This window comes from Triticum aestivum, chromosome 4A (genome assembly GCF_018294505.1).
Source record: "Triticum aestivum cultivar Chinese Spring chromosome 4A, IWGSC CS RefSeq v2.1, whole genome shotgun sequence".
NCBI classification, from domain to species: Eukaryota; Viridiplantae; Streptophyta; class Magnoliopsida; order Poales; family Poaceae; genus Triticum; species Triticum aestivum.
Window position 1 is genome coordinate 112,141,511 of NC_057803.1, and position 24,047 is coordinate 112,165,557.

Below are 24,047 nucleotides of genomic sequence, written 5' to 3' on the forward strand. Positions count from 1 at the left end.
GTAATCGAATAAAAATTGGATTTGGATTTAGTTGCCAGGCCCCAGGGCAAACGTGAATGCTAATTCTCTCAAGTTTTGAACGAAGTGGCTAAACACCCACTATCATTTGTGGGCTGCCCAAAGCAAGTGTTTGCGAGATGGAAATTACTGTCTACCCCTGACACTTGACATCCTTATCGACCGGATTTACACTGCTGTCGATAGGGGTAGACTAGTAACTTCAATCAGACGTGACACGACGGCCTCTGAGCCCATTCAGACATGGTGGGCGCCAAACGTGGGCGGCAAAACACATTTGATTCAAGCTCGTCCGAAAGACATGTGTCTCTCCCTCCATTTCCCCATTCATCCACGGTGGGCGGCAAAACAAACTCTCCTCGTCCAAAATCGATGTAGGCTAATATTTTAAATAGGGGCAGATATGTAACTTCCCTCAGACATGACACAACCGCCCTACCTGTCAGCCCCATTCATACACCGTGGGCGCCAACCATGGGCGGCAAAACACCCTCTCCTCGCCCTAAATCGTTACCGGCAAATATTTGGGAGATGTGAGATTACCGTCCTATCCCCAACCGACGTGATGTCCAAAATTTTAAACGGGGCATAAGTTCGTAACTTTCCCACATTTCAGAAAAGCGCATCCCAAAGTTTGAGATCCCCCTCCCCCTCCACTTCCCCATTCATACACCGTTGGCGCCACGACAACCTCCCCACTGTGGCCAGCCTCCTCCGTCCTCCACCCCATCCTCCACCTTGCCGGAGCCGCTACCCCTACCCCGTCGTCCACTGCAAGAGATGGACGTCTCTCATCCATGGCTCCGGACCAGGATCGTTTCATCGCGTCGTATTGCTTCATCGGCGCTGTCATCCACTTTGCCATTGCCGCTCCTACGACCGCCTCGTCCACGGCAACATGATTTATCCCCCAACCCGGCCGTCTACCACCTAAAGTCTTCTTCCTCACTGCCGACAACCATCGCACCCGCAGCACCCTCAACATATCAGCAGGGGCATACACGGCGTCGCAAGAGAGGTGGTACTCTTCCATGTGTTCTTAAGTTATTGATCTCACACGGAAAATAGATCTTAAATTGTTTATTGTACTTTTCTTTTCCGTACCAAATCGTAGTGGCTAGTTGAATGCAAACATTGGTTGCGAAGTAGCTTGTCCGGTTTGCACCTTCAGATCCGCCATGTCACGGTCACTATAAACGTAAACCTTATGGTTTCCCCAATTTATATTCACTACCATCATCCTAGGTGCTTCCCTGCTTCGTGTCGTGCTAGCACTGCTCCTCAAGACCTCAACACATCAAGCGAAACAACATGCCACTCATAATTCCAAAGCTTACGTGTTGAAATACGAATCTGATATGATGCTCATATTACTAAAACAGAAAATGCTTAATTGGTCACCTAATGTTCCTATTGCTACCTCTTGAGCACTGCGTTGGTTTTCCCCGAAGAGGAAGGGATGATGCAGCAAAGTAGCGTAAGTATTTCCCTCAGTTTTTTAGAACCAAGGTATCAATCCCGTAGGAGGCTACGCGCGAGTCCCTCGTACCTGCAAAAAAAAATCCTCACAACCAACGCGTTAAGGGGTTGTCAATCCCTGCACGACCACTTACGACAGTGAGATCTGATAGATATGATAAGATAATATTTTTGGTACTTTTATGATAAAGATGCAAAGTAAAATAAAAGCAAAGTAAAAGCAAAAGGAAATAACTAAGTATTGCTAGATTAATATGATGAAGATAGACCCGGGGGCCATAGGTTTCACTAGTGGCTTCTCTCGAGAGCATAAGTATTCTACGGTGGGTGAACAAATTACTGTTGAGCAATTGACAGAATTGAGCATAGTTATGAGAATATCTAGGTATGATCATGTATATAGGCATCACGTCCGAGACAAGTAGACCGACTCCTGCCTGCATCTACTACTATTACTCCACTCATTGACCGCTATCCAGCATGCATCTAGAGTATTAAGTTAGTGAAAACAGAGTAACGCCTTAAGAAAGATGACATGATGTAGAGGGATAAACTCATGCAATATGATGAAAACCCCATCTTGTTATCCTCGATGGCAACAATACAATACGTGCCTTGCTGCCCCTACTGTCTCTGGGAAAGGACACCACAAGATTGAACCCAAAGCTAAGCACTTCTCCCATTGCAAGAAAGATCAATCTAGTAGGCCGAACCAAACTGATAATTCGGAGAGACTTGCAAAGATAACCAATCATACATAAAAGAATTTAGAGAAGATTCAAATATTGTTCATAGATAGACTTGATCATAAACCCACAATTCATCGGTCTCAACAAATACACCGCAAAAAGAAGATTACATAAAAAGTTCTCCCCCTCTCTTGCGGAGATCTATTCGATGTAATCTTCTTTTTGCGGTGTATTTGTTGAGACCGATGAATTGTGGGTTTATGATCAAGTCTATCTATGAAGAATATTTGAATCTTCTCTGAATTCTTTTATGTATGATTGGTTATCTTTGCAAGTCTCTTCGAATTATTAGTTTGGTTCGGCCTACTAGATTGATCTTTCTTGCAATGGGAGAAGTGCTTAGCTTTGGGTTCAATCTTGCGGTGTCCTTACCCAGTGACAGTAGGGGCAGCAAGGCACGTATTGTATTGTTCCCATCGAGGATAACAAGATGGGGTTTTCTTCATATTGCATGAGTCTATCCCTCTACATCATGTCATCTTGCTTAAGGCATTACTCTGTTTTTAACTTAATACTCTAGATGCATGATGGATAGCGGTCGATGAGTGGAGCAATAGTAGTAGATGCAGGCAGGAGTCGGTCTACTTGTCTCGGACATGATGCCTATATACATGATCATACTTAGATATTCTCATAACTATGCTCAATTCTGTCAATTGCTCAACAGTAATTTGTTCACCCACCGTAGAATACTTATGTTCTCGAGAGAAGCCACTAGTGAAACCTATGGCCCCCAGGTCTATCTTCATCATATTAATCTCCTACTACTTAGTTATTTCCTTTGCTATTCACTTTGCCTTTATTTTACTTTGCATCTTTATCATAAAATTACCAAAAATATTATCTTATCATGTCTATCAGATCTCACTCTCATAAGTGGCCTTATAGGGATTGACAACCCCTTAACATGTTGGTTGCGAGGATTTATTTGTTTTGTGCAGGTACGAGGGACTCGCGCGTAGCCTCCTACTGGATTGATACCTTGGTTCTCAAAAACTGAGGGAAATACTTACGCTACTTTGCTGCATCATCCCTTCCTCTTCGGGGAAAACCAACACAGTGCTCAAGAGGTAGCAGTGGAATAGAATATAATGAGGGGGGTTATGTGGAGCAGACAAAAAAGGAGAAAGTCTCACATCAACGAGTCTAATCAATGGGCTATGGAGATGCCCATCGATTGATGTTAATGCAAGGAGTAGGGATTGCCATGCAACGGATGCACTAGAGCTATAAAATGTATGAAAGCCCAACAAAAGAACTATGTGGGTGTGCATCCAACTTGCTTGCTCACGAAGACCTAGGGCACTGAGGAGGCCCATTGTTGGAATATACAAGCCAAGTTCTATAATGAAAAATTATAGTATATGAAAGTGACAAAACGAGAGACTCTCTATCATGAAGGTTACGGTGCTACTTTGAAGCACGAGTGTGGCAAAGGATAGTAACATTGTCCCTTCTCTCTTTTTCTCTCATTTTTTATTTGGCCTTTATCTTTTTTTATATGGCCTTTCTCTCCCTTTTTTTAATAATTCCTCACTTGGGACAATGCTCTAGAAATGATGACCATCACACTTCTATTTATTTACAACTCAATGATTACAACTCGATACTAGAACAAAAGATGACTCTATATGAATGCCTCCGGCGGTGTACCGGGATATGCAATGGACCAAGAGTCACATGTATGAAAGAATTATGAACGGTGGCTTTGCCACAAATACTATGTCAACTACATGATCATGCTAAGCAATATGACAATGATGAATGTGTCATGATAAACAGAATGGTGGAAAGTTGCATGGCAATATATCTCGGAATGGCTATGGAAATGCCATAATAGGTAGGTATGGTGGCTATTTTGAGGAAGATATAAGGAGGTTTATGTGTGACTGAGCGTATCATATCACGGGGTTTGGATGCACCGGCGAAGTTTGTGCCAACTCTCAATGTGAGAAAGGGCAATGCGCGGTACCAAAGAAGCTAGCAAGGATGGAAGGGTGAGAGTGCGTATAATCTATGGACTCAACATTAGTCATAAAGAACTCACATACTTATTGCAAAAATCTACAAGTCATCAAAAACCTCGGCACTACGCGCATGCTCCTAGGGGGGTAGATTGGTAGGAAAAGACCATCGCTCATCCCCGACCGTCACTCATAAGGAAGACAATCAAATAACACCTCATGTTTCAAATTTGTTACATAACGTTTACCATACGTGCATGCTACAGGACTTGCAAACTTAAACACAAGTATTTCTCAATTTCACAACTACTCAACTAGCACGACTTTGATATTATTACCTCCATATCTCAAAACAATCATCAAGCATCAAACTTCTCTTAGTATTCAAATCACTCATAAGAAAATTTTAATAATCTTGAATACCTAGCATATTAGGATTTTAAGCAAATTACCATGCTATTAAGATTCTCAAAATAATCTAAGTGAAGCATGAGAGATCAATAGTTTCTATAAAACAAATCCACCACCATGCTCTAAAATATATAAGTGAAGTACTAGAGGAAAACTATATACCTCAAAAGATATAAGCGAAGCACATAGATTATTCTAACAAGTTCCAATTCATGTATGGTTCTCTCAAAAGGTGTGTACAGCAAGGATGATTGTGGTAAACTAAAAAGCAAAGACTCAAATAATACAAGACGCTCCAAGCAAAACACATATCATGTGGTGAATAAAAATATAGCTCCAAGTAAAGTTACCGATAGAAGTAGACGAAAAAGAGGATACCTTCCGGGGCATCCCCAAGCTTTGGCTTTTAGGTGTCCTTAGATTATCTTAGAGTTTCCATGGGCATCCCCAAGTTTAGGCTCTTGCCACTCCTTGTTCCATAATCCATCAAATCTTTACCCAAAACTTGAAAACTTCACAACACAAAACTCAAAGTAGAAAATCTCGTGAGCTCCGTTAGCGAAAGAAAACAAAAGACCACTTCAAGGTACTGTAATGAACTCATTCTTTATTTATATGATGATAAACCTACTGTATTCCAACTTCTTTATGGTTTATAAATTATTTTACTTGCCGTAGATTCATCAAAATAAGCAAACAACACACGAAAAACAGAATCTGTCAAAAACAGAACAGTCTGTGGTAATCTGTAGCTAGCGCAAGATCTCGAACCCCAAAAATTCTAAAATAAACTGCTGGACGTGAGGAATTTATCTATTAATCATCTGCAAAAATAATTAACTAAATAGCACTTTCCAAATAAAAATTACAGCAGTTCTCGTGAGCGCTAAAGTTTCTGTTTTTTACAGCAAGTTTAACAAGACTTTCCCCAAGTCTTCCCAACGGTTCTACTTGGCACAAACACTTATTAAACACAAAATACACAACCAAAACATAGGCTAGATGAATTATTTATTACTAAACAGGATCAAAAAGCAAGGAATAAAAATAAAATTGGGTTGCCTCCCAACAAGCGCTATCGTTTAACGCCCCTAGCTAGGCGTAACAAGCAAGGATAGATCTAGGTATTGCCATAATAGTAAGATAGATTATTAAAACTCATTTCATATTCCCTATGTTCGGTAGCAACTTTTCTTTGAGGCAAGGAAAGGTAATCAAAAGGGCTAAATTTAATGGGACAAAAGTCCCCAAGATCAAGGAGGTATAGGTTCCTCCTTTGGTCCTTCATATTGCACAACCAATTCATCATTATAAGCATTCTTTTGACAGAACTTTGTGAGCCCATATTCAAGAGAATATCCTAGTTCATTATTTAGAATAGCCAAATCATCATTAAGTTCAGAAATTCTATCAACTAAAACATTGGTAGGAACCCTTTTTCTAAGATTTTCATTGAAAGCAACATAGTCTAGAGATTGAAAACACATTATTTCTTCTTGATCAAAGAGGATGGCCTCTATGGGAGGATGGCAAGCATCCACCCTATAATGTGCAAAGATTTCATTGGCCTATTTTATTATGAATCTAAACTCATGAGCCAAAAAGATAGTAGTGGAACGCTTAACAGAAGAATGCTCAATATTAGAAAATTCTAGGAAAATACTTTGTATGCAAGGATGCATGTGCATGAATTGTCTTTGAAGTTCAACTACAAGCATGGAAATAGCGTCCGCAAGACTACTAGTTCTATGAAGGATAGAACAACCCATAGAAGGTAAAGCACCGGCACAAGTAAAGAAATCTTGAATAACTCATTTTCCAATAATATTACCACTACCAACACAGAATTTTTTTGCATGTAAGATGGTGGGTTCTATAGTAGGAGCATCAGAATTTTTCATGAAATTATTATTTTCCATGTCGACAATAATTTCCCCAATTTCAGACATAGTGGCAGAAGGTAAGGGACTAGTCATAACGACAAGCAAACGAACTAACGCACAAGCAAACAAAAAGCAAGCGGGCAAAAGGAGGCAAACGGGAAAGAGAAGGAGGATAGAGAGAGAGGGTGAATAAAACGGCAAGGGTGAAGTGGGGGAGAGGAAAACAAGAGGCAAATGGCAAATAATGTAATGCGGGAGATAAGGGTATGTGATGGGTACCTGGTATGTTGACTTTTGCGTAGACCTCCCTTGCAACGGCGCCAGAAATCCTTCTTGCTACCTCTTGAGCACTGCGTTGGTTTTCCCCGAAGAGGAAGGGATGATGCAGCAAAGTAGCGTAAGTATTTCCCTCAGTTTTTGAGAACCAAGGTATCAATCCAGTAGGAGGCTAAGCGCAAGTCCCTCGTACCTGCAAAAAACAAATAAATCCTCACAACCAACGCGTTAAGGGGTTGTCAATCCCTGCACGGCCACTTACGACAGTGAGATCTGATAGATATGATAAGATAATATTTTTGGTATTTTTATGATAAAGATGCAAAGCAAAATAAAAGCAAAGTAAAAGCAAAAGGAAATAACTAAGTATTGGTAGATTAATATGATGAAGATAGACCCGGGGGCCATAGGTTTCACTAGTGGCTTCTCTCGAGAGCATAAGTATTCTACGGTGGGTGAACAAATTACTGTTGAGCAATTGACAGAATTGAGCAGAGTTATGAGAATATCTAGGTATGATCATGTATATAGGCATCACGTCTGAGACAAGTAGACCGACTCCTGCCTGCATCTACTACTATTACTCCACTCATCGACCGCTATCCAGCAAGCATCTAGAGTATTAAGTTAATGAAAACAGAGTAACGCCTTAAGCAAGATGACATGATGTAGAGGGATAAACTCATGCAATATGATGAAAACCCCATCTTGTTATCCTCGATGGCAACAATACAATACGTGCCTTGCTGCCCCTACTGTCTCTGGGAAAGGACGCCACAAGATTGAACCCAAAGCTAAGCACTTCTCCCATTGCAAGAAAGATCAATCTAGTAGGCCGAACCAAACTGATAATTCGAAGAGACTTGCAAAGATAACCAATCATACATAAAAGAATTCAGAGAAGATTCAAATATTGTTCATAGATAGACTTGATCATAAACCCACAATTCATCGGTCTCAACAAACACACCGCAAAAAGAAGATTACATCGAATAGATCTCCACAAGAGAGGGGGAGAACATTGTATTGAGATCCAAAAAGAGAGAAGAAGCCATCTAGATACTAACTATGGACTCGTAGGTCTGAGGTATACTACTCACACTTCATCGGAGGGGCTATGGTGTTGATGTAGAAGCCCTTTGTGATCGATGCCCCCTCCGACGAAGCTCCGAAACAGGCCCCAAGATGGGATCTCATGGATACAGAAAGTTGCGGTGGTGGAATTAGGGTTTTGGCTCCGTTTCTAATCGTTTGGGGGTACGTAGGTATATATAGGAGGAAGGAGTACGTTGGTGGAGCAACAGGGGGCCCACGAGGGTGGAGGGCGCGCCTGGGGGGGTTGGTGCGCCCCCCTACCTCGTGGCCTCCTCTTTTGTGTCTTGACGTAGGGTCCAAGTCTCCTGGGTCTTGTTCGCTGAGAAAATCACATTCCCGAAGGTTTTATTCCGTTTGGACTCTGTTTGATATTCCTTTCCTTCGAAACCCTAAAACAGGCAAAAAAATAGCAATTCTAGGCTAGGCCTCCGGTTAATAGGTTAGTCCCAAAAATAATATAAAAGTGGATAATAAAGCCCAATAATGTCCAAAACAGTAGATAATATAGCATGGAGCAATCAAAAATTATAGATACGCTGGAGACGCATCACCTATATTCGTTTCGAAAAGCATGTGCGCCACCCACTGGTCCAGCTAGTTCCACTTTCCTGATTTTACTCTTGATGCTTAGGGTTTCCCCTTTTATCTACTCTACTATGATCTGCATAGGTGCTTTCTGTCATACTAGCATTACTCCACCCTTCAGGCTAAACAACACAACACCCAAAATTCCAAAGCTTAGTTGTTCAAATATGATTGTGATATGATACTGATATTAGTTAACAGACACATTTAATTGGTTAGCTAAAAGTCCCACTTGAGTTTCCAAATGCATGTCGCGACATATAGAGAGACAGTAGAATTGCATTTCTTTGTCACTTGTTGACTGTACTTTCTTGTTCATACCAAATCTTAGTTGTTATTTCAAAGCAAATATCGGTTGCTAACTACCCTTTGCGCGGTTTGCAGCTTCAGATCTACCATCCCACTGCCATGGTCAACACTATACTCATCATGCTTACGGTTTCCCCATTTTATGATGACCACGATCAGCCTACATGGTTCGTGTCGTAATAGCACTGCTCCACCCATCGAGCTAAACAAGCTTAGTTGTAAAAATTCAAATCTGATATTATGCTGATATTAGTAAAACTAAGAGATGTTTAATTGGTCAGCTAAATGTTCCTACTTTAGTTTCGAAATGCATGTGAGCCACATATGGAGAGACCAGAAGGAATAGTATTTCTATGTGCGCTCTGGTTCATCATGGGTGGCCAACCGACATTGTATAGAAAGACTTGTAATATCTTCAATCTGCTTGCTCTTCTGCTCTTCTTTAAGATGATCCTCTTCTCTTGCGGTTGACTGGTCAGGTCGAGTTATTCTCCCTTAGTATATTTTGAATCTGTCAGGTCAGGTTGACTTGTTCTTCTTTACTATATGTTGAAGTTGTCATCTGCGAAGTATCATCACTTCGGGAGCTCTCATATTTTGAGTAGTAGGCCACATTATATTAATGCACACACCAAATTACAGCATGCATGGCACCTCTTAGAAGAATTGCAGAGATAGCACAAAGGGGTTTATAGGGAGGAAGTATTGGATTAGAATCACTTCTGCATTACAAAGATAATCTCACTTGTTTTTATGTTTTCATGCATGTCAGGTATTGAACATTATCAAAATAAATATGAGAATGGGCGCATGAGAGGAATACTGCGGAACGATCCACTGGCTAACAAACTTGGCATGGTGGAGGATGGCCTATCTTATTCACCCATCAAGGTGCATGCTCTAACTTGGCAAGGTTGTATTGGTCGCACATATTTTGCATCTAACCTCTTGCATTACTTCTACTTTGTTACACCATCTGCTTAGTTTAAGCATCATATATGAGTATATGCCATACCAATCCATTTTCTGTACCTATTCCATGTGTCGTCATACTATGTTTTTTCAGTCAAATGTTGTTCTTTCGTAATAGATGTCCAAAAGGAAGAGGGTGATTGCAGATCCTCAAGGAGTACAGACTAGGTATTTGGAAAAGGTAGTGATACCTGTTAAATTAGATAGATCAGCAGCCACAGAAAACACAGGCACAACTGTAACAGACTTTACCCCTATTCCAGTGGCCAAACCCCTGCTAGAACTACTGACAGCCCAGCGTCAGGTACTGTCTATGATATCCATTCAAAATTTGAACTCATAAATTTCTGCATGTGCCTTACCTTCTCTCTTGTATGAAAACTAATTTCATATGAATCTCCTTGCTCAAAGGATCATAGGATCTCACGACAATACTGGGCTCTGCATTGCTCTTGTCAGTACCTCTTGCCCTTTGTCAGCATACTTACACTCATTGTTGTTTGATTATGTAGCATCACTGTAAATGTTCGCTTTTTTATCCTTCCTTTGCTTGAAATTATAAGATCTATATTTACTCTTAGATAAATGTAGAATTAACACAATGGTTATGAAGTTTTGGATTGCTCATGTAAGTACCTGTTGTCATGTACTCCCTCTGCATCGAATTAATTGTTGATCAATTGGATGTATTTAGAACTTAATAGTGCTATATACATCCATTTGAGCGACAACTAATAACGGACGGTGGTGGTATTACTGTACATGCATCGTGAGATAGTTGATTGTCTAGCATTACTCTGCATCTTATCTTCCCTGCCCTCCACTTTCTCCAAATTATCATATCTACATTTACTCTTACCAAAATGTTGAATAAAGCCAATGCCACTTCACACGTTGATGTCTGCATTCCTCTTGTCAGTACCTTTTGCCTTGTAATGTTGTACTTAATTAATTGCTATTTGATTATGGATCGTCAGTCTGCACCCGAGCTTCATTATCCTCTATTTCTTCCGATATTATTTGATCTATATTTACTCTTTGCAAAATGTAGAATAATGGCAACGCTTATAAAGAATTTTCTTTGGGGAATTTATTGAATTATCTTTCCATCAGCATGGATAAGGGCTTTTGTCCAGCCCGTGTTAACATGTAATGTGAGTTCATCCTTCTCAAGCCTTCAAACTTTGTTCTAGTATAGATTTGGATAGGCATCATTCCCTCCACTGCTGTTTACATCTGATTGGATGTTTGCAACAACTACCAGTTTTAAATTGTAGTTGTAAAAACATGTTCCTTATGCAGAACAGATCCATTTATTTTCTTATATAATTGTGAAACCTGTTACGTGTCTCCTTGTTTCTCTTTCAGAGTCATATCTCTTATGCCAGGCAGAACTTTAGGAAAGATAGTGAGCCAAACCATCTTGAGGATAGCGAGATGACCCCAAGGTCCTGTCTTGATGAAGACAGTGAGTTAAAGCTACTCACCAGCAGGCGTGAGACAACCTCTCTGCAGTTGCTGCCTCAATCAGTTCGACTTCTTCAGTCTCAACTTAAAGCGGAAAGGCTTGCTTCAGCTTAGCTCCAACTTGAAGTCAAAGATGTAATGAAGATGTCAGGGGACTGCCTTGCGCACTATGGTGCCATACATCTAGGGATGAAGCATCTATCGTTGACACAACTGAGGTCTCATCAGCTTGTTCGGCTGCTTGCGGGGCCCGAGCTTGCCAGGTCTGTTGCCTTCTGAAGTGCTCTCAGTTTTGTATATTCTTTTGTCGGCGCGTTTAGATGCGCTGGTGGCGACCTTTGATGCCCAGTGTATGTAATCCGCGGTCATGTTGCGCTTTATTATCACCGAGTAGCGAACTTTGATTCCTAATATGCAGTAATTTCTTTGTTGTATAGTCTATGTTTATTCTTTGGTCGGTATGCTGTAATTTAGGCTGGAAGGTTCAGTGGATCTCAGTGTTGTCGGTCTTCAGGCTGGCTCGTTACTCATATGGGCCAAAACGTGGGCCTATAACCATCTTGGGCCATTAGCAGGTCTAAACCTATAGTAGTTTCCCGCCTTTAATAGGCCATGGGCTACATATTTACTGTAGTGACACTGGGCTTCCTACGGGCCGTAGAAACAATGGGCCTTCTACGGTACGTAGAAACAATGGGCCTTCTACGGGCCGTAGAAACAATGGGCCTTCTATGGGACGTATCATCAATGGGCCTTAGACGGGCCATATGATTGATTGGCCAAACATGGGCCAAAAACAGACCGCATTATGGCCGTAAACGGGCTAGAGTTGGAGTCGTCCGTTCATGGGCCGACCATAACGGGCCGTCGTTAATAGGCCGTATTTGATGATGCTATGAAAACGGCCCAACGTATTAACGGGCCACAAACGGGCCGACTGTAACCACGGGCTGAATTTGGCCCACAAGCAGAAAATGGCAGTAACGGGCTGTAAGTAACCGAATGCTGGAAATGAGCCCAAGAATAAATGGGCCCTGAGAAGGCTGAAAGATAACATGGGCTGCAAACGGCCCAATGGATTAATGGGCCGTTAATGGGTATAAAGTGATACACTATTCATTACGGGCTAGTTTCACCACGGGCCGTTAATGGGCCAAGAGTTACAAAGGGCCCCATCTGGGCCGAAAGACGTCATGGGCCATACATGGGCCGGAACTTAAAATGGGCTGGAGTCATATTGGACGGCCCAGATGACGCTACTAGGCCTAATTCGGATAGGTCGTAACGGGCCCTAGGTTAGCGGGCTGTAAATGGGCTGTATGCGAACAGGTCATTAACATGCTTTCCGTGGGCCGGGCCGCCACCTTTTGACCAAGTCAAACAGGCCAGTTTTCACAAGAATGGGCCTCTGTTGGGCCGTGCCACGTGTTGACGTATAATAGGCGTCTTCTGTCCAATGAGTGGATGACATCTGTCCCAACGGTTAGCTGACACATGTTTCCTCCAGCCAATGATGATTTTACATGTGGAAAATCCCCATTGGTCGGGACTGTTAGCGGGTTATCGGATCCAAAACCGGACCCGATAGCTTAATGGTGTTCTGTTACGGTGAATGCCACGTGTCGGTCACCCTTGACGAAAGAACTTCTGTGACGCGCGATTTATCGTCATGGGAGTGGACACTTCCGTGATGATAATTTTGTTAATGTCATGGAACACTTCTACGACAGCACAAGTATGACTATCTTGATTCTGTCATAAAATTGTCATGGATGTACATGCATGACAAAAAATGTGACCTACTGTGACAAACACATATCATCATGGAAGTGTATTTTTTTGTAGTGAAGGTTGCTGCCGAGGAGGCCGGCATGGGGCCTGCCGGAGGGGCCGGCAAGGCCGCTGACGAGGAGGGTGTTGTTGACGACCAACCTTCCTCCTCTGTCGCCTATGGCTCGGGCAAGTGCTTGAGGGTGGCTGATGACCTGTTCGTCCACCTCCTGGGAACGGCGAGCACCAGGGCGCCAATCGAGGGGGAGGTGTTCGACAACGAGGCGCTTGCTGCCGCCGGGCTTGAGGTTGTTGATGAACCGATCGCCGGTGGCGGTGGTTCCCAAGAGGAGCAGCTCCTTTGGGCCATGAGCGTCAACTTCCAAAAGCTTCAGGCGCTCCACCGTGCCCGCCTGGACAAGGCGAAGTCCAGGATGGCGACGATGGACAAGGCGGAGATGGATCTCGAGGAGCGCGTCGCCGAGACACAGGCCTGGTTCCGCAGGGCCCACGAAGAACTGAAGGTTGTCCAAGATCTGCTGGTTGAGCGCAAACAGGAGCTCATTCTGAAGCAGGCTGATGTCGAGAGAGCCTAGGAGGCGGCTGATACGTCTCCAACGTATCTATAATTTTTTATTGCTCCATGCTATATTATCTTCTGTTTTGGACATTATTGGGCTTTATTATTCACTTTTATATTGTTTTTTGGGACTAACCTATTAACCGGAGGCCCAGCCTAGAATTGTTGTTTTTTGCCTATTTCAGAGTTTCGTAGAAAAAGAATATCAAACGGAGTCCAAACGGAATGAAACCTTCAGGAACGTGATTTTCGGAACGAACATGATCCAGGAGACTTGGACCCTACGTCAAGCAACCAACAGGGAAGCCATGAGGTAGGGGCGCGCCTACCCTCCCAGGCGCGCCCTCCACCCTCGTGGGCCCCCTCTTGCTCCCACGACGTACTCCTTCCTCCTATATATACCTACATGCCCCCAAACGATCAGAGACGGAGCCAAAACCCTAATTCCACCACCATAACTTTCTATATCCACAAGATCCCATCTTGGGGCCTGTTCCGGAGCTCCGCCGGAGGGGGCGTCGATCACGGAGGGCTTCTACATCAACACCATAGCCTCTCCGATGATGTGTGAGTAGTTTACCTCAGACCTTCGGGTCCATAGTTATTAGCTAGATTGCTTCTTCTCTCTTTTTGGATCTCAATACAATGTTCTCCCCCTCTCTCGTGGAGATCTATTCGATGTAATCTTCTTTTGCGGTGTGTTTGTTGAGACCAATGAATTGTGGGTTTATGATCAAGTTTATCTATGAACAATATTTGAATCTTCTCTGAATTCTTTTATGTATGATTGGTTATCTTTGCAAGTCTCTTCGAATTATCAGTTTGGTTTGGCCTACTAGATTGATCTTTCTTGCAATGGGATAAGTGCTTAGCTTTGGGTTCAATCTTGTGGTGTCCTTTCCCAGTGACAGTAGGGGCAGCAAGGCACGTATTGTATTGTTGCCATCGAGGATAACAAGATGGGGTTTTTATCATATTGCATGAATTTATCCCTCTACATCATGTCATCTTGCTTAAAGTGTTACTCTGTTCTTATGAACTTAATACTCTAGATGCATGCTGGATAGCGGTCGATGTGTGGAGTAATAGTAGTAGATGCAGGACAGGAGTCGGTCTACTTGTCTCGGATGTGATGCCTATATACATGATCATACCTAGATATTCTCATAACTATGCTCAATTCTGTCAATTGCTCAACAGTAATTTGTTCATCCACCGTAAAATACTTATGCTCTTGAGAGAAGCCACTAGTGAAACCTATGGCCCCCGGGTCTATCTTCCATCATATTAATCTTCCAACACTTAGTTATTTTCATTGCCTTTTATTTTACTTTGCATCTTTATCATAAAACTAGCAAAATTGCCCGTGCGTTGCAACGGGAGAAAATATAATCATATATCTCCTTAGAGCATCTCTAGCAGACCCCGTATAATGCCCCGACCTGCAAAATAACCATCAAAATACGGGTCCGCGCAAAAAAAGCTGTCCGATCAGACCCCACAAACGCGTCAGACCCGTAAATATTTTTGCAGGACGCGGCAAAATTCCCACCCCAACCCACGAAAATGCAGGTTATCCCCCTTGCCCAGATAGTGTTGTGGCTAACATCTAGCAATGCCGCCACATCTAGCAATGCCACAACACCCCAGATGGGTATTCTTCAAATGCGAAAACGACGCGATATGTTCTTGTTTTCATTCGGCTTTGTCAACCTATTCAGTTCAATTTCGGTAGTTTATTGAGATGGACATGTGTGTAGGAAGGTGGATGCTCATTTTGGTATTGGGAAGAAGAAATGTTTTTTCATACCCGAAATTGAAATGCAAATTACTGATTTACGGGCCGGCACGGCAGCGGCCGAGCAACCCCACGAAGCGGACCCGTAAAAGAGGAGTCGCAGAGGATTCGCCGGCCAGCGCAAAGCGGAACTGTAAAAAAGGATATTCAGCCCCCGCGCCTGCCCGCAAAGCCATATTTCCGCAAACTGTAAACACATTTAGCGGGTCGGCATTATACGGGGTCTACCTCTTGGCCCAACAAGCATGGCCTAAACACCAAAAAAATTGCAAAAAGTATAAGTACAATCTGCCATTACAGTACTGAAAATATTACATGGGCAAGATCCCAGCCAGCATGCAGTTCTTTGCTGTGAGAGACCAAGAGCAGTGAGCTCATGGACGGATCCAACTTGCGAACGAGCCACCTTGTCAGTACTTCTCTATCTCTATCTCCTTGGACCAAGGCTGGCTATGCTTTGGCGCGATCTGTGGCTGCATAATTACAATGTGTTGCAATGGTTGATACCATGTTAAAATGTTGGCAGTTCTCAAAAAATAATGTTGTCAAAGTAGTGAAAAGGAAAAGGCTACCTGTGAAATTATTTCTTGCTGGAGTTGGCTGTGAGCAGAGAATCAAGTTATCTGTAACAAGAGAATCAAGTTATCTATAAGAAAAGGAAACTAAGTTAAGCCATGGGTGTACTTTACTTTTAAGTCCTGAAGCCTTTACTTTAAGCACTGATGTTGTGCATGGAAGCTCATGCTGGAATACCTTTAGCTGCATATTACACCACAAATAGCTTCCCTGCTGCAAAAATTATGAGTCACTTCCAAGGTTCAAGCAGTTCTTTGAATTTACCATCTTATAAAACAATGTATATGACCTTAATGTAAACATGTCTTAAAATAGTTCATGCACGGGCTATAATAACATATGAAGAACAGATCCGTTCCAAGATTCACATGCTTTTTGAACCATCTATCATAGCCAAGAAGATTTGAATCGTAGAAAATGGGGCAGTACTAAGATGCAGATTTTTCAATAAATCATTGCACTGTAGTTTGAATCCCTATGCAGAACGAAATTTATGTTCAATGAAATCCTATTAACCCAATGCCATAATCCAAGATAATCTACCGAATTGCATTATTGAACATGAGAACTTATTATTGGAATATGTCAAAAGGGAGATCAGACTCCATCAAGAATAGGTTATTTAGAAAATAAATTACATGTCAATTGCAATAAAAAAATCTTCAAACCACGTTTGACAAGACAATTTGGCTGTCACAAATGTCAAATAAATTACAGCCTATAAAGAAAACATCATGTAGCTAGAGAAAATGGACTTGAAAGAACTACGTGACAGTAAATAGGAAAGAAGATAGTTTAGGCGGCAAGGCACATACAATCGCACCAACAGGAAAGAAATCCATCTCCATCGATCAAAGTTGTTCTTCTTCTGTCGAGATATGACGAGCGAGCTATCTTTGAAAGAGCTACCTGACAGTAAATAAGAAATAAGATAGTTTAGTCGGCAAGGCACATACAATCGCAACAATAGGAAAGAAATCCATCTCCATCGATCAAAGTTGTTCTTCTTCTGTCGAGATACGACGAGCGAGCTATCTGTATGTAGTGGAGTACACGTACAGCATAGTTAGTGCAGAGATGCCCTCATGCCCATTGTCCATCAATCGACTCAAAAGAAAAGGTTCCGACCAAGAAAGCATGAGAACCCCAACCTCTCACAGTCCACAGAAGAGCTATATAGCCTACAACATATCCTTGCTACGCAGTGCGCCCCAAACACTGACCTTTTTCATCAGAGAATGAACTTGTACTTTGGTAAGTGATTAATCACATCCACATGTCAGTTTTATTCCGTGGAATTCGATGGCAACCTGCTGCCTCGATTTGGTGCTCTGTCATTCTGAAGAAACATTGTGTATTCCTATGCTAACTTTCAGGGGAAGACTGAACACAAAGTATTTCATGGTCAGAAGCAATGTCAGAATAGCATCTGCCACGCGGGTATTTCTTCTTGTAGTACAAGAAACCATATGCCGGCGAGAAGCCAACTTCTTCAATCAATTTGATTAACTCATAAAAGGAGATATCTTTTCTGTCCATGAATCCTTCTAGAACATTATGTTGTTGATTCTCATCTTGATAGAAAAGGCAAATTTTCCATATTTCCACAGCCATCTACAATGACATGGACGTAAGGAGCATCAGCACCAAACCAACCTTATAGTGGCATGAAGTGAAAATAAGGTTGGCATGTTATTTGTAACGATCTAGGATTTATTCATACAGAAATGGAGGGAAATATATCAGCCTTGTGCACTTTGTATGTTCAGTGTTTGCAGAGTGTACGCACAAGCACCTTGAGCACTTTACGTCATGTACGATGAATTTAAGAGTATATAACAACAACAACAACAAAGCCTTTAGTCCCAAACAAGTTGGGGTAGGCTAGAGGTGAAACCCATAAGATCTTGCAACCAACTCATGGCTCTGGCACATGGATAGCAAGCTTCCACGCACCCCTGTCCATAGCTAGCTCTTTGTCGATACTCCAATCCTTCAGGTCTCTCTTAACGGACTCCTCCCATGTCAAAATCGGTCGACCCCGCCCTCTCTTGACATTCTCCGCACGCTTTAGCCGTCCGCTATGCACTGGAGCTTCTGGAGGCCTGCGCTGAATATGCCCAAACCATCTCAAACGATGTTGGACAAGCTTCTCCTCAATTGGTGCTACCCCAACTCTATCTCGATATCATCATTCCGGACTCGATCCTTCCTCGTGTGGCCACACATCCATCTCAACATACGCATCTCCACCACACCTAACTGTTGAACATGTCGCCTTTTAGTCGGCCAACACTCCGCGCCATACAACATTGCGGGTCGAACCGCCGTCCTGTAGAACTTGCCTTTTAGCTTTTGTGGCACTCTCTTGTCACAGAGAATGCCAGAAGCTTGGCGCCACTTCATCCATCCGGCTTTGATTCGATGGTTCACATCTTCATCAATACCCCCATCCTCCTGCAACATTGACCCCAAATACCGAAAGGTGTCCTTCCGAGGTACCACCTGGCCATCAAGGCTAACCTCCTCCTCCTCACAGCTAGTAGTACTGAAACCGCACATCATGTACTCGGTTTTAGTTCTACTAAGCCTAAACCCTTTCGATTCCAAGGTTTGTCTCCATAACTCTAACTTCCTATTTACCCCCATCCGACTATCGTCAACTAGCACCACATCATCCGCAAAGAGCATACACCATGGGATATCTCCTTGTATACCCCTTGTGACCTCATCCATCACCAATGCAAAAAGATAAGGGCTCAAAGCTGACCCCTGATGCAGTCCTATCTTAATCGGGAAGTCATCGGTGTCGACATCACTTGTTCGAACACTTGTCACAACATTATTGTACATGTCCTTGATGAGGGTAATGTACTTTGCTGGGACTTTGTGTTTCTCCAAGGCCCACCACATGACATTCCGCGGTATCTTATCATAGGCCTTCTCCAAGTCAATGAACACCATATGCAAGTCCTTCTTATGCTCCCTATATCTCTCCATAAGTTGTCGTACCAAGAAAATGGCTTCCATGGTCGACCTCCCAGGCATGAAACCAAACTGATTTTTGGTCACGCTTGTCATTCTTCTTAAGTGGTGCTCAATGACTCTCTCCCATAGCTTCATTGTATGGCTCATCAGCTTAATTCCACGGTAATTAGTACAACTCTGAACATCCCCCTTGTTCTTGAAGATTGGTACTAATATACTCCGTCTCCATTCTTCTGGCATCTTGTTTGCCCGAAAAATGAGGTTGAAAAGCTTGGTTAGCCATACTATCGCTACGTCCCCGAGACCTTTCCACACCTCAATGGGGATACAATCAGGGCCCATCGCCTTGCCTCCTTTCATCCTTTTTAAAGCCTCCTTCACCTCAGACTCCTGGATGCGCCGCACAAAACGCATGCTGGTCTCATCAAAGGAGTCATTCAGTTCAATGGTAGAACTCTCATTCTCCCCATTGAACAGCTTGTCGAAGTACTCCCGCCATCTATGCTTAATCTCTTCGTCCTTCACCAAGAGTTGGCCTGCTCCGTCCTTGATGCATTTGACTTGGCCAGAGTATATGAACTTTTAAAAATTCAGTACTAATCAGAGTACAAGATCTGGAGCCCCCAATTTTGCATCACTGCTGCATATATCAATACTAATCAGAGTACTAAGAATCTCATAGTACTATCAGTATTGCAGAAGATGTATTATTAATTTCAGAGTGCAAGATCTAGTGCCCGGCCCCAACTCTGTATAAGTACTCCATATATCAGTACTAATCAGGGGATTATAGCCTAAAACCAGGGGATTAAAGACTGAAACGTTTAACCGCAAAGAAGGGGGGAAAAGGCAGCCAACATGTCACAAATATCTTCAAGAGATGCAGAATATACATGCCAATGCGATAGGATTGTAGCACACACAACTTCAGAGGAATAAAAATATTCAGAGAACATGGTACTGTTTTGCCATGCAACAATTCAGACTATAAATCATACTTGTACCAGTTTAGCACAATGACTAATGATTTCAGCGCACCCTCCATTCTTATCCTAGATTCACCAGTGGTTGATTAACTACTTGCTACACACTAATACCTACTACCAAATTCAGAGAGGAACACACAAGGAGGAGGAAGATAATCAGTCAGGATTCATAGTAGGAAGATGAGAGTAGAGGATACCAGCCGCGAGAATTGTGGTAGTCCTTCTGGATGTAGCCGCCGGAGTCGAAGATCGACGATGTCGTCGCCGCAATGATGCAAACCACATTGAGGCAGATCTTGGCAGCAGCAATTCAATCGGGCGTTGCCGGGCGGGCAGGCGGATGGGTGGGCGCTGAAGGGCGGCGTTGGATAAGGACGTGCTGGGCATTGGAGGGGTGGCGAGGTGGCCGCTGAAGGGCGGGAACAGAGGCTGCCGAACTGGGGCTTCCTATTGGATCAGGTGGTTGGGGCGGCATCCATTGGAGGGGAGGAAGGGTTGGGTTGCGACGGGGGCGGCGAGCAAGCTGAGGTGCGACCGCGGAGGCGGCGACGGGGGCGGCGAGCGGGCTGAGGTGCGGCCGCGACGGCGAGGGGGCTGGGGTGTGGCGGCGGCGGGGGGAATAGATCGGCCTGGGCAAAGGTGAGGATCAAGGAGAGCAGCAGATGCGTACGGGTGTATTTTTTCATCGAACCGTTTCTTCCTTCAGTCTGGCAGATTAACGATGGATTGCGGGTTGAATAACTAAACCATAAGGGACTTTTTTGCAAAAAGGCCGCGACGGTAAACCTGGAGACTCAATCCGTGCTTTATTATTAGGGAGAGAATACCAAAAATATTATCTTATCATATCTATGAGATCTCACTCTCGTAAATGACCGTGTAGGGATTGACAACCCCTTACCGCGTTGGTTGCGAGGATTTATTTGTTTTGTGTAGGTGCGAGGGACTCGCGCGTAGCCTTCTACTGGATTGATACCTTGGTTCTCAAAAACTGAATGAAATACTTACGCTACTTTGTTGCATCACCCTTTCCTCTTCAAGGGAAAAACAACGCAGTGCTCAAGAGGTAGCAAGAAGGATTTCTGGCACCGTTGCCAGGGAGGTCTACGCAAAATTTAACATACCAAGTACCCATCACAACCCTTATCTCCCGCATTACATTATTTGTCATTTGCCTCTCGTTTTCCTCCCCCCCCCCACTTCATCCTTGCCGTTTTATTCGCCCTCTCTCTCTATCCGCCCTCTCTTTCTCTATTTGCTTTTTTTTGCCCGTTCCTCGTTTGCTTGTGTGTTGGATTGCTTGCTTGTCACAATGGCTCTTCCCTGATTTGGTGATCTTCACCTTAAAAGGTTAGAAGAAATCGAAAGCAACGTTAGGAGTTTTATGGTCTTACAATTTGAGCATAATAATTTTTTTAGAAACGAGCTTAAGGAACAAAAAAGCTTTATGAGTTATATGAATAAAGAGCTTGATGATATGTTTAAAGAATTTGATGGTTTGAGATCCCAAATTTCTTGTCTTGAGAAGTTAATAGCTGAAATTTCGGATAAGTATGCTACCTTAGTTAATAAGATGGCCGCTAAGCCGGAAAACTATGAAAATAAAGATGAAGATCTAAAAGTTATTGATGTGTCCCCTATTAAATCTTTGTTTTTCAATATGAATCTTGATAATGATGGGACTGGAGATGAATAACTTTACCTAGAAGGCGTTCCAAAAATTCAGAGTTTTTAGATCTTGATGCCAAATATGATAAAAGTGGGATTGAAGAGATCAAAAATCTAGATGTTAATGAACCTACTATTTTGGATTTCAAGGAAGTTAATTATGATAACTGCTCTTTGATAGATTATATTTCCTTGTTGCAATCCGTGCTAAATTCTCCTCATGCTTATAGCAAAAATAAAGCTTTTACCAAACATATCGTTGATGCTTTGATGCAATCTTATGAAGAAAAACTTGAGTTGGAAGTTTATATCCCTAGAAAACTTTATGATGAGTGGGAACCAACTATTAAAATTAAAATTAAAGATCATGAATGCTATGCTTTGTGTGATTTGGGTGCTAGTGTTTTCATGATTCCAAAGATTTTGTGTGATTTGTTAGGTTTCCGTGATTTTGATGATTGCTCTTTAAACTTGCACCTTGCGGATTCCACTATTAAGAAACCTATGGAAGAATTAATGATGTTCTTATTGTTGCAAACAAGAACTATGTGCCCGTAGATTTTATTGTTCTTGACATAGATTGCAATCCTTCATGTCCTATTATTCTTGGTAGACCTTTCCTTAGAACGACTGGTGCAATTATTGATATGAAGGAAGGAAATATTAGATTCCAATTTCCGTTAAGGAAAGTCATGGAACACTTTCCTAGAAATAAAATTAAATTACCTTATGAATCTATTATCAGAGCCACTTATGGATTGCCTACCAAAGATGGCAATACCTAGATCTATCCTTGCTTTTTATGCCTAGCTAGGGGCGTTAAACAATAGCGCTTGTTGGGAGGCAACCCAATTTTATTTTTATTCCTTGCTTTTTTATCATGTTTAGTAATAAATAATTTATCTAGACTCTATTTTGGTTGTGTTTTTTGTGTTTAATTAGTGTTTGTGCCAAGTAGAACCGCTGGGAAGACTTGGGGAAAGTCTTGTTAAACTTTAGCGCTCACAAGAACTGCTGCCATTTTTATTTGGGAAGTGATATTTAGTTAATTATTTTTGAAGTTGATTAATAGATAAATTACTCACGTCCAGAAATGTATTTTAGAATTTTTGGGGTTCCAGATCTTGCGCTAGCTACATATTACTACAGACTGTTCTGTTTTTGACAGATTCTTTTTTTCGTGTGTTGTTTGCTTATTTTGATGAATCTATGGCTAGTAAAATAGTTTATAAACCATATAGAAGTTGGAATACAGTAGGTTTAACACCAATATAAATAAATAATGAGTTAAGTACAGTACCTTGAAGTGGTGTTTTGTTTTCTTTCGCTAACGGAGCTCACGAGATTTTCTACTTTAAGTTTTGTGTTGTGAAGTTTTCAAGTTTTGGGTAAGGAGTTGATGGATTATGGAACAATAAGTGGCAAGATCCTAAACTTGGGGACGCCCATGGCACCCCCAATATAATCTAAGGACACCAAAAAGCCAAAGCTTGGGGATGCCCCGGAAGGCATCCCCTCTTTCGTCTACTTCCATCGGTAACTTTACTTGGAGCTATATTTTTATTCACCACATGATATGTGTTTTGCTTGGAGCGTCTTGTATGATTTGAGTCTTTGACTTTTAGTTTTCCACAATCATCTTTGCTGTACACACCTTTTGAGAGAGACACACATGATTCGGAAATTATTAGAATACTCTATGTGCTTCACCTATATCTTTTGAGTTATATAGTTTTGATGTAGTACTTCACTTATATCTTTTAGAGAACGGTGGTGGATTTGTTTTATAGAAACTATTGATCTCTCATGCTTCACTTAGATTATTTTGAGTGTCTTAAATAGCATGGTAATTTTCTTAAATAATCCTAATATGCTAGGTATTCAAGATTAGTAAAAACTTTCTTATAAGTGTTTTGAATACTAAGAGAAGTTTGATGCTTGATGATAGTTTTGAGATATGGAGGTAGTGATATTAAAGTTGTGATAGTTGAGTAGTTGTGAATTTTAGAAATACTTGTGTTGAAGTTTGCAAGTCTCGTAGCATGCACCTATGATAAACGTTATGTAACAAATTTAAAACATGAGGTGTTCTTTGATTGTCCTCCTTATGAGTGGCGGTCGAGGACGAGCGATGGTCTTTTCCTACCAATCTATCCCCCTAGGAGCATGCACGTAGTGCTTGGTTTTTGATGATTTTTGCAATAAGTATGTGAGTTCTTTATGACTAATGTTCAGTCCATGGATTATACGCACTCTCACTTTTCCATCATTGCTAGCCTCTTCGGTACCGTGCATTGCCCTTTCTCACATTGAGAGTTGGTGCAAACTTCGCTGGTGCATCCAAACTCCGTGATATGATACTCTCTTTCTCACATAAACCTCCTTATATCTTCCTCAAAACAGCCACCATACCTACCAATTATGGCATTTCCATAGCCATTCCGAGATATATTGCCATGCAACTTTCCACCAT

At 42.2% G+C, this 24,047-nt stretch overlaps 1 long non-coding RNA gene across 1 annotated transcript; it reads right to left on the reverse strand.

Moving 5' to 3' along the window:
* Positions 1 to 15,313: 15,313 nt before the first annotated feature.
* On the reverse strand, positions 15,314 to 20,593 carry LOC123085471 (uncharacterized). The gene is made up of 5 exons (XR_006439786.1): positions 20,104 to 20,593; positions 16,748 to 16,841; positions 16,068 to 16,145; positions 15,929 to 15,979; positions 15,314 to 15,829 (listed from the first exon to the last, which is right to left on the reverse strand). It is a non-coding gene; the product is annotated as an uncharacterized lncRNA (long non-coding RNA).
* Between the last annotated feature and the right edge of the window lie 3,454 nt (positions 20,594 to 24,047).